General features: G+C 41.4%; 1 long non-coding RNA gene across 1 annotated transcript in view; it reads left to right on the top strand.

The window, feature by feature from the left end:
* LOC310826609 overlaps nt 1–14,713 on the top strand; it is a 249,990-nt gene that overhangs the window by 221,672 nt on the left and 13,605 nt on the right. The gene's annotated exons all lie outside the window — the stretch shown is intronic.

Below are 14,713 nucleotides of genomic sequence, written 5' to 3'. Positions count from 1 at the left end.
TAAAGTCCTCACTAAAACCAACCTGTATAAATCATGAAGAGTGAAATGCAGGAGTGCACAAGACTTGACCCAAACCCAAGCAATGGATAATTTGGCAATTTGTCTCATAGAAGTAGCATGTGCTTTGTTGGCAGACACGCTTGTCATTAAATATCGAGAAGCATTTCGTAAAAGAAAGGGCAAAAAGGCTTGGAAGCAACAAGGAAGTGCCTTATGTGGAGCCGAAATTAGGGGATGTTGTAAAGAAAAATAAATTTGGTTTCTTCTTCACTCTAAAAAACTTTGGAAAAAACCCTCAGTGATCTTGGCAATCAAAAAAGAAGTGTTTATTTATCACCACAGGGCAGCAGAACAACATATTTCATTCCCAAACCACACACATACAGAGAGAGAGAGAGAGTTCATATCCTGCTCAACAAATATATGGTATATTTATTTCAATTATTTGTTTTAAAAGTTTATAAAGCTCTTCATATTAAAACACACACACACACACACACACACAAGTCTGCAGTGATAAACTTTCTGTCGTTAAGGATGACAGAATACAACTCATTTTCTTCATTTCCTAACCCTACCAGAATCATTTCCATTCTAACTCTGTCACTCCATAGATGCTCCCACACGGGGCTTCTTTGCCCTGATCCTCTCCCTCCCTGCTGACATTCATGCATTTTATTTGTATGCCACTTTTACACACACACACAAATTTGTGCTCAAAGTGGCTTAGAACAAATAAATTCCTGCACTGCAGGGGGTTGGACTAGATGACCCTTGGGTCCCTTCCAACTCTACAGTTCTATGATTCTATGAAACAGGGATGCTGCCTGGGCATCAAACAAACACTCCAAAAACATTTCATAATACCATAGCAAAACAACAGCAAATATAACAACACACCAAAGAACCCACATTCCAATACTATAAATTATAACACAGTCACTTAAACAACATGTAGCACCCATGTGCTAAACACCCAGCCCAACCCCTTGATGATCTCTCCCAGTGGCTTCATGTAGATGTTAAAAAGCATGGGGGAGAGGGCAGAGCCCTGAGGCACCCCACAAGCGAACACTCACTCCCCCTACTTCCTGGACACAGCCCAGGAAAAAGGAGTGGAAGCACTACATAAGTGTCCCCAACTCCCAGCCCCTCTAGACGGTCCAGCAGGATACTGTCCTCGACAGTATCAAAAGCCACTGGGAGATCCAGCAGAACCAGGAAACAGCTTTCACCTCTGTCCCAAGCCCACTGGAGATTATTGACCAGCACAACTAAGGCAGCTTCCATGATGGGGTCTGAAACCCGACTGGAAGGAATCTAAACTTTCTGCATCCTCCAGGCGTGCCTGGAGTGGTTCAGCGACCACCCGCTCAATCACCTTGCCCAGGAATGAAATATTTGAGACTGGGTGATAATCGGCCATAGTGGCTGGGTTCAGAGATGGTTTTCTAAGAATTGGTTTAATAGAATAAGAAGAATCAGTCAAATTAGCAAGGATAATTGCATTGCATAATAGAGGAGCAAGTCTTGGGTTTATGCCACACAGTTTTCACCATGAGGGCCAATGCACACTGAAGCATTTCATGTTCAGTCCAGCATTTTCATTTGGGCCAGAATATGTATTGCGTTTGCGATAAGAATGCTGCCCAAGATAGCTTTCCCCCTATCTATGGCATCCCTTCTCTACCTAACATTTGTGAATACTGACTATGCCTCTCTCCTTGCCTCACCTCAGATTCCCTCTGGCCCAGAAATTCATAGTGATATCAGATGCTATATAATATTGGATTCCCACCACTGGGTACTAACACCTATGAAATGGCATCCTTTGTCACTTATCAAATATTGAAATGAAATATCTTAGATAAATATTGTATGAACATTTGAGAATCCAGAGAACAGTTGAGCTACGTATCAAAATAATTACAGTGGTACCTCGGGTTGCATACACTTCAGGTTACAGACTCTGCTAACCCAGAAATAGTACCTTGGGTTAAGAACTTTGCTTTGTTATATTTTAAAGGGTGTTAAACAAACATAAATATAGTGGTATCTCGGGTTACATACACTTCAGGTTACAAACGCTTCAGATAACAGACTCTGCTAACCCAGAAATAGTACCTCGGGTTAAGAACTTTGCTTCAAAATGAGAACAGAAATCGTGCTCTGGCGGCATGGCGGCAGCAGGAGGCCCCATTAGCTAAAGTGGTGCTTCACGTTAAGAACAGTTTCAGGTTAAGAACGGACCTCCAGAACGAATTAAGTACATAACCAGAGGTACCACTGTATAGGGAAGAAATTTCTTGCAAAGACATTTCAAATAATGCAGCAGAAAGGAGGGGTCAGTTGCCATGTGACAGCCATATATATACCTTTCCAAGACAAATACAATGCATACTTTGGCACTTCTGAATGTTTCTTCATGTTCTCAGATCCATGAGGGTGGGGGCAACCTGCTGCTCTATTTTTTGTGTTCGTACAGGTGGAAAAGAAGGGAGAAAACTGGGGGACATGCATAGGGGCACAGGGCTGGCCCTCATTGGGCAAGGTGAAGCAATGCCCTTTTGTGGGCAGCAGCAGGCCATCCCAACAACTCCTGCTTAGCCCTCTGGCCAAAGATATGTGTGCCCATGCCTGTCATGCACCCCATAGACTGTTGTCTACTAGTGGAGTGGGCGGATGTTATCCCATTGCCAGTGTTGAAAGGAGATTCAGCTGCCTGTGGAGTCTGTAGGAGCACATGGAATAGGTGCAAGTCATTATCTTGTCCTTTGCCTCAGGTAGCACAATGTCTTGGGGCAGCTCTGGGGTGGATGAAGAGAGGGATGTATATAGTTCTTACCAAAGTACATTGAGAGAGAGTAAGAATATAGGGATAATAATACGCTACCAAGAAATATAAAAATTAAGAGAGAAGAAATAAATAAAAGGACCTCCGGCTATCCACCTGTCAGTTGTGTATACACAATTTCTTCAAAATAGTCAGATGCACAATTTGGGTTACTCAGTTACAGATAGGTAGCCGTGTTGGTCTGCCATAGTCAAAACAAAAAAAATTCCTTCCATTAGCATCTTAAAGACCAACTAAGTCAGTTCTTGGTATGAGCTTTCACTGTGTATCTGAAGAAGTGTGCATGCACACGAAAGCTCATACCAAGAACTGACTTAGTTGGTCTTTAAGGTGCTACTGGAAGGAATTTTTTTTGTTTTGACTTGGGTTACTCAGTTATGTTTCCCTTTACTGGACATGGTTTTCCTCACCTTCCATCCAGAGCTCTCCAGTTCATTTACTTTTTTTAATGCAGAAATTCTAAAGGAGATTCTCCAGTTACTGCCTTCACAATTATAAAACATTCCCTCTTTATTCTTTATCTCCTCCTCCAAAAGAAAACTTTTTTTCACTGTATTTGTATGTTAACGTATAGTAGTTCAATTGTTTTAAAATCTTAATTCACATCCCAATCCATTTCCTGTGTCATTTTCATCCAGATATCAGTCCTGTAACCATATATCAGTACATCAATCCTGTTTGTCATTTTTCTCCTCTTCTTCTAATTAACCAGAGGGACAAGATTCCATTCAAATTGCACGCAAATTCTATCCTTTCTCTGCTGTACTTCCACTCCTGGGGGTTTCTCCAAAATCAAAACTCCAGTATTTGGCAGTTCTGTTACTTCCAGCCTTTGCTCACCCATTTACAACTCTGCCATTCCATTCTGCATTCCATTCTGCATCTCTGATTCAAGGATTTTTTCTTCTTTCCCTTTGGCTCCCCCCTCCCCCGAGTTGAGTCTGCAGCTTGCATCTCCTTTTCTTACAATTCTGGCACTGCATCAATATATTCTCTTAGGATCATTTCCTCCATCTATGCATTGATTTCTTCAAACAGTGCTCTTGCCACATTAACTGTCAATGGGAGGCCTTTCAAACTCTTCATATTTGTGGTCATGTACTTTCGTAGTCCAGTCCTCTCACAGTTAAATGGTGTGTCCTTGGAATGCTTAGAATTCCAATCTCCCCCCCCCCCACACACTATTTTTCTTACCAGTGGCATAAATCTTAACAAGGAAGGCTGAAAAGCACCACAGAACAACCCCATAGAAAACTTTTCAGAGACAGAGAATCTCCTGTCTGTGTCTATATTTCTTTGATTTATATTTCAAATTGAGCTTTCTGCTTATGTTCTCCTGAGCACCATCACTAATAACTTGAGTCAGTCCTCAGGTCATATTTTGCACAAGCACTTAAACTGACACATAGATAACTTCCCAATTAATTTATAGGTGTAGATAGTTAAAGAGAAAATAGAAGGATCGGAGAAGTGGCAAATCTTTTTGTTGGATTGATCTCCAGCATCTTAAGTGGTGCTTGGGAATGCTGAAATTTTCTCCCACTCCCAGATCACTCACCCGATAGAATTTTTCTATCCTGTTGGTGAACAATCCACTCTAGAGCTTCTGGAAATTAATCCCTTGTCATCTCTGACAGCAGAGATAAAGACAGCAGATAAATAAATCTGCCATTAAACACCACTTAATTGCAACTTTCAGAGCTCTAGCGGTGGTTCATAAGAGTTGCGACCAATGTGGATAAACTCCTCCCATGAAGTCTGCGGTCTGTGTGTTTACATTCACGGTCAGGAAATAATGAACCAGGGGTTGGGAACCTTGTGGTCTTCCAGATGTTGCTAGATTACAACTCCTGTGACCTCTTGAGATGGAGTCCAACAGCATCTGAAAAACCACAGGTTCCCCATCGCACAGGCTTCCCTCTCTGCATGACCACAGCCACCCACAGCTGAATGAAAAAGCAGAAAAGAAAGGGCAGTTTCAAGGAATCTGCAATGAGGGTCATGGTTTGCAGATGTGTCAACAAACACCATGAAATGACTGGCCTTCCGTGTGTAATGTCCCCAACACTGCCATTTCAGCCCTACACCACTGATGTAGACCTGTGGGTGGGATGACAGAATTTCCCACACTACTGCAGAAAAATCAATGACTGCAAATGCACGACAGACTGACTCATCCTTAGGGAAGCTAGATCAACATTTCAAGAAGGGTTCATCATATTCAAGATCACATAGCATGAAATAGTTGTTACCCTTTAACATCCTTAATTACCTTTTCTGTGTACACAATCAGCGAAGTAAAAAAAGGGTGTAAAGATTTTTTTAAAAAACTTTTTCAATCCACATTGAAGTGTAAATCAAGGGGAACTTAAAGTGTTTTGATGGGAATGATTTCCTTTCATAAGCTTGCCATGACTGAAATAATGGGTTTATATTGCAGTTGATTAAACGCCATATTAGTTTCTAATGTGTCACTGCAGCTTCGCGATAACATTTTTCACATCATCCGCCAGTGAACAGAAGAAATTCTATTACAGAACTCAAAGTAAAATTCCTTATATAATTTTCTGGCTGGGACCAATGGCCTGCTGATCTGTTCTGAAATTACTGTAACACTTGAAAATGTGTCATTTCCTCCTTGGTTAAATAAACAAGTGTTATCTCACAGTGGTTTATTGTTCTGTAAACCATATTTACTTTTGCTTAGCCTCTAGACCCCCTGAGTTGCAGTCAGCTAAGTTCCAAATTCATCTATTCTGAGTAGGACGAGTCAATTCTGTCCGATGAGTCTATTCTGACTAATGAAATGAATAAACCTAGGTTAGTCACTTTCATTAACTTCAGTGGGTCTACTGTGAGTAGGATTACATGAAGTAGATCTGACCATTCTATATGTTGGCTTTGGTGTTAGATTGTTTTGTTGTTGGACTTGGGGAGCAGTGTGTGGTTTTTTAATTGTTCTGCTGCACCCACTAAGCTGTGAAAAAACTCTGCTGGTTGTTACCCCTGTCCTGCCTTGCAAGATCCACCAGGTTCATAAGACCCAAAGATCCCTGCTTGGTCAGATCACTGCTTGTTCTCACAGTGGCCAGCGTGAGTCCTATGGGAAGCCCAAAAGCAGGAGTGCTCTCCACCTGGGCTCCCCAGTCTCCTGTATTCAGAGGCACACAACCTCCAATATCGCAAGCAGTACAGAGCCATTATTACATTGAAAGTTGTATCTTCCATCAATTTGTCTAAACTCCTTTTAAAGCTATCCAGATTGATCACCACCACTACATGCTGTGGTAGGAAATACCATAATTTATAGATTGTATGAAGAAGTACTTTTTTGTGTGTGTCCTAAATCTTTCAGAATTCAGCTTTACTGAGTGAACTTTGTTTCTAGTATTTTGAGAGAGGAAGTAAAATGTCTCTCTGTCCACTTTCTTTACACCAAACATTAATGCTATGCACCTGTCACGTCTCCACTTCCTCACCCTTTTTCTGAATTAAAAAGCCCCAAATGTTGCAGCTTTTCCTCATAGGGGAGATGTTCCAGCCCCACAGTCATTTCCTTTGCCATTTTCTGAGACTTTTCCAGCTGTGCAATATCTCTCTTGGGGGTGCAGAGATCAGAACCGAACACAGCATTTCAAGTGCACTTTCACCATTGGATTCTTTAATGGCATTATTTTATAGGCAATATCCTTTTCTATTTCTTTGAGAATGTTTCTTAACATGGAATTTTCTGTTTTCACAGCTGCTACACACTGGGTTGACATCTTCATCAAGGTAACCACTATGAGCCCCAGGTCTCTTTCCTGGGCAGTCTCCTCCAGTTCAGATCCCATTTGTACATATGCAAATTTAGGATTATTATTATTATTATTATTATTATTATTATTATTATTATTATTATTATTTTGACCAAAGTGTATGTATTTACAGTTCAATAGGATGAATTGGCTTTGTCATACTGTTTATTTGCCCAGTTTGGAGATTGTTTTTGAACTCTTTAAACCTCTTTTGATTCTTATCACCTCAAACAATTTGTTATTATCAGCAAACCTGGCCAGCTCACTGCTCCAGGTCATTTATAAAGCTCAGATCCCAAATTAAAAGGCTTTGGAAGACTTCACTTCATATGTTCCTCCATTGGAAGAACTATGCATTTATTCCTACTCTCTGCTTTCTGTTCTTTAACCAATTACTCTTTTTATCCTATGACTGCTCAGCTTACTCAGGAGGCCTTGGTGAAGGACTTTATTAAAATAATTTTGAAAGTATAAATACGCAATATCTAATGGATCACTCCTTATCAACTTTCTCAAAGAAGCCTAAAAGTTAGTTTGGTAGGATTTACCACTGTGGAAGCCATGCTGCTGCTTCTTCAGCAAGACTTGTTCTTCTAGATGCATGATAACGCTACCTTTACTGATGCTCTAAACCAGGCATCAGCAAATTTTTTCAGCAGAGCGTGGTCCACTGTCCCTCAGACCTTGTGGGGAGCCGGACTATATTGGGGGGGGGGTGATGAATGAATTCCTATGCCCCACAAATAACCCAGAGATGCATTTTAAATAAAAGCACACATTCTACTCATGTAAAAACATGCTGATTCCCAGACTGTCCGCGGGCCGGATTTAGAAGGCGATTGGGCTGGATCCAGCCCCCGGGCCATAGTTTTTCCTACCCATGCTCTGAACACAGGCCAGTCTCTTACTCCAAGCATGGGCCATGTGTTTGCAAAATTACAAGCTGAGAAAGCTGCTCTTAACTTTCTTCCATGCGCTGAGGTGCAATGAAAATCCTACTATCTACAGCAGGAGGGAACATAAGAAGAATCTTACTGGACAACTCAAGGCCTGGAGTTGGCAGCCAGATGCCTCCAGGGAGCCAACAAACAGGGCATGAAGGCAATAACCTCTCCCATTACTCCTCACCAGCAACTGATATACTCTGCATTCTGCCTCTCGTGGTGGTGGTGCCATAGAGTTTCCATAACTAATAGGCATTGCTAGACCTATCCTCCAAGGATTTACCTAATTTCTACTCTAATGCAGCCCAGGGGCTGGGCAATACATTGCTATATCGTACAAAACCAGTTTGAAGTCCGTATCGTGATATCAGCTTCATAATTTTTGACCTGGCAATATATTGCGAAATATCACCAGCTAAACATCATGATATACTGATATATCACAATGTCTGGAATAAGGATGAAACTATGTAGAAGTGAATAGAGTCATGTCCTGCAAACGGCTGATACTTAGCGGTCTAAAACTGATACATTTTTGTTTATCTTTAACATATTGTTAAAACTGTTATGTTATGGTACAGAAAAGAAGTTATGGAGCAGAAGGAATAATTAGAAAAGCCATGCCTGGTTTCATGGTTTTTCCCACGTCACGGTTTTTTACATAACACACACATTGATCATGATTTGCGATATTTTGCCATGTTGAATATTATGAAACAATTACCACGATGTGGACTTCAAACCAATTTTTCACAATGTATGGTGGTACCTCGGGTTACAAATGCTTCAGGTTACAGACTCCGCTAACTCAGAAATATTACCTCGGGTTAAGAACTTTGCTTCAACATCCTGAAGAACAGAAATTGTGTGGCGGCAGATGGAGGCCCCATTAGCTAAAGTGGTACTTCAGGTTAAGAACAGTTTCAGGTTAAGAACAGACCTCCAGAACGAATTAAGTTCTTAACCTGAGGTACCACTGTATTGATATATTGCCCAGCCCCAATGTGTGTGTGTGTTATGCAAAAATCACAATGTGGGGAAAACCGTAAAGCCAGGCAATGCTTCTCTTGATTCCTGCAGCCCCTGCTAACTCTGCTGGCTCAGCTCTCCCCTGCCTCCTGCAGGCAGCAAATCACCAGAGCAGGCACCAGCAAAAATCACAATGCAGGAAAAAACCGTGAAGCCCACTGATGTCTCTACATACTGCCATCCATATTTCAGACGTCATTATATATCCGTATCTTGCAATGTTTAGCTTGTGATATATCAGTATGTTGAAAATGTTGATATCGCCCAGCCCTACTATTAGCATCAAGAAGTACTCAAAAACCACAGCCTTCTTTTGCAGACTTGAGAAGGGGAAACATGTTTAGTATGAGCCTCAGAAATAAATGTCTAGAGTGCAGCTGCCTCAATAGTGAGGAACCTTTGTATTTAATAAGGTGATTCAATGACAGGCATTCTTTGTCTAAACAGTTCATCTTATAATCGCCACAGTAAAAGAGCCTCCTGGGTTGGACTAAAGCCCCATCTAGCCCTTCATCCTGTTCCAACAGTAGCCAAACACATAAATAATTGTCAAACCTAAAGAAAAGCAGACATACAAAATCTCCGTACGTCTATCAGCTCTAAAGACACACACAAACACTACAGTTCCAATAGCACACGAATACTGAAAGTTGCAACACACACAGTGCCTGCCTCCCAATCCTCCATCCCATTCACAAACTAAATGCAAATGCTTAAGTAAAAATTAATAAATGTTAGGGTCTCACACTGCATACACCATTGCTCACACCTAACAAATAATAATAAAAAACAAGCTGCTCAAACTAGAAACCACACCCTTCTCATGACTAGCTACAAAGAATGTGCTTTGAGTTGTTTGGAGGTGTGGCCACCAAGGAAACAACCCTGAGCATGCTCAGAACAGATTATTGGCTCCCAGGTCATAGAGGGTTAGATCCCTCATAAGATTGCCATCATGACAGCAGAAGGGCGGGGAAAACAAAATGTTTCTGCATGAGACAGATAGTTGGGAGCTTCTGGCCAAACTTTTTGAACTGACATTGGCTGCAGGCTGTCCAGAAACTGGGAGTATGAAAGCCATGTCCCTAGAAGAAACATCTCTAAATTCAATGGATTATGCAAGGACATATGGAACAGGAAAGAGTCTGACACTGAGATTTGTTTGCTGGGTGGAGGGAGGGATGGAGGAAGTACAAACTTTTGCTTAACATTTCAACTAGTAGGAGCAGTGGAGCAGCCTCCACTGTCTGTGGGGCATCCAGTTGGCAAAGGCTTTCTTATGATGATCCAAATGGAAAATTTCAAGTCAAAACTTGGACACTGCTGTGCTCATTCTCTCATGGGGATTTCTGGCTTCATGGTAAATGATTATGTTACCAATATCATCTGATCCATTTTGCTTTTTACTCAAGACAGCATTAGGTGGCTGCTATAGTCTGATACACTGTGAGCATTCAAGCTGTTTCCAGTTTTCTCTCTTTCAAACACAACAAGCTGGCAATACAGTATTTCCCTTCCTGGCCTCACAAACCTCCCATATGGATGACCTACTTTACATATTTTCTTTAAGGTGCTTTTGGATGCATTGAGATGCATGCTTTGCTTATTGGGGTTATGCAACATTATCAAGCTGTGAGCCACTTAGAAGCCATCAGTGGGTTAAATTCAAAGACCAGTTTTCAATTTCTTAAGAGAGCATGCCATAAAGTTCAGTGCATTGCTATCATGGGCAGTGACACATGGAGACATTTCCTTTATAATCCCATCATATCTATGACCTGCCACATGCCAAGCAAGGCGGCAGAGTGACATTTCCCTATTAATGTGAGAATTTGTACAAAAATAAGAACACCCGCAGCTCACAGGCAACAGCTTCTGTGAATCTAAAAGCTCTACTTCAGCCTGTTTTTATTATGTCGGCAAGTGTACTTCTGCTTCCACACACACTGAGAATCCATCTGTTTGTATTGCTGTCTAAACATCCTGCAGAGATCTTCCTTTGCTCCCCTAGTTAAAATTGGAAGGTGCAATTTATAAACAGAAACTTTACTGTTTTCTTTAGTGGAATGATATTCTTCTGAGAGAGTGGGATAATTGATCACTCTTGGTGTGCAACCATCAGCATCTATGACTGACAAGATACATGAAGTCTCTAGATTGACTAGGCAAGACATCAATAATACACACAACATCTGTCCATGTTTTCTGATAGGTGTTATTGGCAAATCTCTGTTTCTGTTTCATGCTAACTTTGCCTTTTAGGGAGGCTTGTGGAATGGGATATATATATATATATATATATATATATATATATATATATATATATATAATAACATTCACAAACTAGATAGATAGAAAGATAGATGATAGATAGATAGATGATAGATAGATAGATAGATAGATAGATAGATAGATAGATAGATGATAGATAGATGATAGATAGATAGATAGATAGATAGATAGATAGATAGATAGATAGATGATAGATAGATAGATAGATAGATAGATAGATATAGATAGATAGATAGATAGATGATAGATAGATAGATGATAGATAGATAGATAGATAGATAGATAGATAGATAGACAGACAGATGATAGATAGATAGATAGATAGATAGATAGATAGATAGTTAGTTGTGAACGTAATTTTGTATTGATTTTTTTTAATTTGCAAGTTGTCCTGTAAAGTGATGCTACATGGCAGTACAGAAATTCCTTAATAAAATATGTTGTTATGAGTTTGGGGTATTGCTGGGGAAGATAGCTTCCTGGTGAGGTGATGGGGGGGGGGGTGAAGGGGCTCGTTGAAAAATAGCAAATGGGTGGGACCCCCTCCCTCAACAGAGAAAGCCAGAGTTTGGTGTAGAGTTTTGCAGTGATGTCACCTAGAAGAAAAGCAGCAAGCCGGAGAGAGAGAGTCAGAGCAATGTTTGAGAGCAATGCTTGATTTCTGCTTGAGTCCAAGGCTGCGTCTTTGGGAGAAACAAGACTCTTTTGTGGTATTGATGCTCTGGACCCCTCCATTGCAAGCTCAGGTTGTATAAAGGAGTAAATCAAGCATATGTCAAAGAAAACATGAACCCTGGGTAAACCCCTGAAACCCCTGGAATCTCACACTGCTCAGACATTGGGGTAGCAGGCACACACACACACACACACAGAGAGAGAGAGAGAGAGAGAGAGAGAGAGAGAGAGAGAGAGAGAGAGAGTCCTGCCTGTCCTGACAGCTACAACACAAAACATTCAACTATGTGTACTGATATAATTAGTACAATCTCCCTGAGCCTCCTCATTTTCCTCCGTGAAATGTTGGAGGGTATGGAATATTAGGACTTTGGCCTTCTGTCTGAGCCGGGTCAACAGAGCTGTTACTTTCTGCTTATTGAACTCTAATCTCCACCTGCAAGCACAATAATGCAGTTAGACTCTGCATTATTTTAGACTCTGGATTCAATGTTCTACCCTCTCTTTAGATGATAACATGAATGTTTTTGCTTATTACAGAAAGCAATAAGTTGGCAGCACTGCATTTGGAATCATCTGCTCATTATACTGAGTGGGGCACTGGAATTCCGCCCCCAATCCTGTTCTGACAGCATCAGTGCTCCAGCTGAACCCACTAGCCTCAAGGATCATGTGTTGATTCAGGTGTGGATGACCACGGTGGATGACCAGTGTCACCCTTCCAGCCATGCACAGAGCAGCCTCTCCCAGCCTTCTGCCCTCCAGCATGGACCATGGTCAGGGATGACGGGAGTTGTGGTCTACAACATCAGGAAGGCACTTTGCTGGGGAAGGATGGCGGCATAGACTCCTGTAGATGAGGGGCAGCCAACCTGGTGCACTTCAGATGCTGTGGACTGTGACTCCATTCAGCCCTAGTCAGCGTAGCCGATGGTCAGAAGGCGATGGGATTGCCCTTCACAAACCCCAGAGGACACTACACTGTTGCAGACCGGTCTTTATGTGGAATAGCTGTTTCTGTGGCACACAGTCCCTGCTGTACTCAGAAAACACTGAGCCAATTATTCGACAGTAATATTACTATTTTAGCTCACTGTCCAAAAAGCAATGAAATGTTATCATCTATTGTTGCTGGTGTAATGAGCCAAACAATAACTGGCTAAGTTAAGCAGGAATCATTTGCAATATTCCAAAACTAGCATTCCCCCGAAATGAGGGAGTTACTCAGATATGAATATCCTAAATTAATAACTTGTGGGTGGCTGCCTTTTCAAAAAATCTGAGTGAATGCAACAACAATTCTGTTCCATTTTCTGCCTGGAACTATGCTGAGGGGGGAAATGTTATAAATATAGTAAACCTGCACACACTTTCCTCAAATAAAACTCAAACTCACAGATGTCGATGGGGGAGGTGTGTGACTGGCAGGGTAAATAAGCAAAACCTTGTTAGCACCTTTCAGCCACAGAGTCATGCGTGGCAATGGCTCAGTTTTTGCAGTGTCTGCTGATCCTATGGAACGTGCAACTTTGGGGAGGGCTGAGGGATGCTTTTTGTTGGAGGAATGGCAGAAATAGTGTTGAAAAGAACTGCAGTGTGAAAATCTGCTCAGGGATATATTGTGGGCTTAGAAGAAGAAAAAGCTTTCCTAGAGGATTTACAGTTTTCATTGACCAATCTCTCATGAATAAAAATACTGCCATTTATAATATGCTACAGACTCAAAAACAGATACCAGCTTATTATATGTGGAGGAGGAGGTGTCAGGGTTGAGTGCATATTTTTCCTCCCAGCGAGGATGTGGCTTTTTAGATTGGTGCTTTCAGAAATGCAAAGCGCCAAAGAACAACACAATGCTCCCCATCTCCTCTGTTTCTTTACTTTGGATGTGATGTTGCTCTTTGGGTCCTGCATAGGGATGGCTGAACCCTTCAATTTTGGTTTCTCTCAGTTTTGCATTTTTCCAATCTTAAATTCAGTTGTCCACATTTCCACTTCAGTTTGCATTTTGAAAAAGTCCCAATGAAAATTTATCAGCATCTCAGTAAAATTCCACCTAATATACACAGTTTTTATTTGCATTTCCCCCAATATTAATTTTTTTGCAAAGCAGTTTTCCATAGGATAACATTTTTAAAAATGTAACAAGACAGAATACAACATAAAGAAACAAAATAAACAAAGATATCATTACAAACATCATTCAAAGCATCAAAAAATACTGTCCCATGGCAACTCTATGGACACAACTCTGCAGGTAGGAATGGAGCCACCATGGTGTGGTGCCACTGATAATCATCCCACAGAGTCAGTCTAGAAGAAGACGACCATGGACAATGATATTAGAAACTGCTGTGAGGTCAAGCAGAAGAAGCAAGCTTGCATTCCTCCTGTCTTTCTCTCAAAAAATGTCATCCATCAGGGAGACCAAGGCAGATTCAGTCCCTGAACCCAGACTGGCACGGATCCAGATAACCAGGCCATGTATGGGATCATCACCAACACTTTTTTTATACGCACTTTTGCCCTTTTGTACACATTACGTGGCTGGAAAACTGCCTTGTGAAACCCGGAGACGTGCAACTTTTGAAGGACAGCTGTGCTTCCATTCTCATATTGTTTTGGAGAATGTGAATGAGGTAGGTTGACCTTTAGAATGTAGACTGGATCATGTTTCTCCCCCTGGCTTATACATTCACCAGGCACCACTTCAGTTCTCTTGGTGGAAGAGCAGGACCCTCACATTCTCCATGATGTGATGCAGGTGCCCCACTCAAAAGTCAAACTGCAGGCTTGGTGCACTGACGTCTCTGGCTGATCTTCCCCCAGCCTCCAGCTCTATCACAAAATGCTTCTTCACGGCATTCATTGCTATCAGAAGCTCACTTGGATCATGACTGAACAATGCTGAGTCTCTTGGATTGCAGCTGGGAAGAAGCAGGTGGTGTTTTGGAAGCACCCAAATGTCAGCTGATGACCATGTGCAGGTGCAAAGCATGCCAGTCAAGAATGTGCAAATGCAAGAAGCTTTTGATTACTTGCTATACTTTATACACACAAGAAAAGCTGTGCCACAATGCAGAGTCAAGAAGAAACTCGGGTTCAAAAATTTAATCGCCATT

The sequence above is a fragment of the Podarcis gaigeae genome, assembly GCF_964106915.1.
Source record: "Podarcis gaigeae genome assembly, chromosome: 10".
Taxonomy (NCBI): domain Eukaryota; kingdom Metazoa; phylum Chordata; class Lepidosauria; order Squamata; family Lacertidae; genus Podarcis; species Podarcis gaigeae.
This window is presented reverse-complemented; position numbering and strand designations above follow the sequence as displayed.